Genomic DNA, 938 nt, shown 5'->3' with positions numbered 1-938 from the left:
ACGGCTGAGGCATACCTGGGCCAGCCGGTGAGGCGCGCTGTGATCACGATGCCCGCCTTCTCCAACGACTCGCAGCGCCAGGCCACCAAGGACGCGGGTGCCACCATGGGGCTAAACGTGCTGAGGATTATCAATGAGCCCACTGTGGCCGCTATCGCCTATGGGCTGGACCGGCAGGGCGCCCAAGAGCGCAACGTGCTCATTTTGACCTGGGCAGGGGTACCTTCGACGTGTCAGTCCTCAACATCAATGCCGGTGTCTTTGAGGTGAAGGCCACCGCTGGAGACACCCACCTAGGTGGAGAGGACTTCGACAAGCGGCTGGTGAACCACTTCATGGAGGAGTTCCGGTGGGAGCACGGCAGGGATGTGAACGGGAATAAGCGGGCCCTGCGAAGGCTGCGCACGGCCTGTGAGTGCACCAAGCGCACCCTGTCCTCCAGCACCCAGGCCACCCTGGAGATAGACTCCCTGTTCGAAGGCGTAGACTTCTACACATCCATCACTCGTGCCCGCTTTGAGGAGCTATGCCAGACCTCTTCCGCAGCACGCTGGAGCCTGTGGAGAAGGCCCTGTGGGATGTCAAGCTGGACAAGGCACAGATCCACGATGTCATCCTGGTGGGCGACTCCACCCGCATCCCAAAGGTGCAAAGCTGCTGCAGAACTTCTTCAACGGCAGGGATCTAAACATGAGCATCAACCCTGATGAGGCTGTGGCCTATGGGGCTGCGGTGCAGGCGGCAGTGTTGCTGGGGGACAAAGGGTGAGAAAGTGCAGGATCTCCTGCTGCTGGATGTGGCTCCCCTGTCCCTAGGGCCGGAGACAGCAGGTGAGGTGATGACCACGTTGATCCAGAGGAATGCCACCATCCCCACGAGGCAGACCCAGACCTTCACCACCTACTCCGACAACCAGCCTGGGGTCCTGATCCAGGTGT

General features: G+C 61.0%; 1 pseudogene across 1 annotated transcript; it reads left to right on the top strand.

Annotated features, from left to right (window-relative positions):
• Nucleotides 1–6: 6 nt before the first annotated feature.
• Nucleotides 7–934, top strand: LOC103584715 (annotated as a pseudogene). The gene has a single exon (XR_550013.1). The product of XR_550013.1 is annotated as a heat shock 70 kDa protein 6-like (transcript).
• The last annotated feature ends 4 nt before the right edge of the window (nt 935–938 follow it).

The sequence above is a fragment of the Galeopterus variegatus genome, unplaced genomic scaffold, assembly GCF_000696425.1.
Source record: "Galeopterus variegatus unplaced genomic scaffold, G_variegatus-3.0.2 Scaffold87524, whole genome shotgun sequence".
Classification (NCBI taxonomy): Eukaryota; Metazoa; Chordata; class Mammalia; order Dermoptera; family Cynocephalidae; genus Galeopterus; species Galeopterus variegatus.
Note: the sequence above shows the minus strand (reverse complement) of the source record. Positions and strands in the feature narration are given on the sequence as shown.